A 334-nucleotide genomic window follows, 5' to 3' on the forward strand; every position below is an offset into this window, starting at 1 on the left:
CCTCTGTTTGGTTTTCTGTATTTTCTGTATCTGCTAGTCTATATATGATTCTGGCCTTTCACTGTGTTCCCTCCTTCCTTCTTTCCCTCGTATATCAGGGAAAAAGTCTATGTAACATGAAGCCGAAAATTAGTTTTCAATTGAAACGTTTATAACACAGAAAATCGATCGTAGTCCATTTGCAGAGATGGGAGACTTAAATAACTGTTACCTTTATTGCTTTCGGAATACAGTTATTCTTTTCCACGAAACCAATGTTTGCAGGTGGGTTTATTGCCAATTGTACTTTGAATGTGGTGTCAGTTCTTAAAAGGTTACAAAGATGCAAAGGCAA

The sequence above is a fragment of the Penaeus monodon genome, chromosome 23 (genome assembly GCF_015228065.2).
Source record: "Penaeus monodon isolate SGIC_2016 chromosome 23, NSTDA_Pmon_1, whole genome shotgun sequence".
In the NCBI taxonomy this organism is placed as follows: Eukaryota; Metazoa; Arthropoda; class Malacostraca; order Decapoda; family Penaeidae; genus Penaeus; species Penaeus monodon.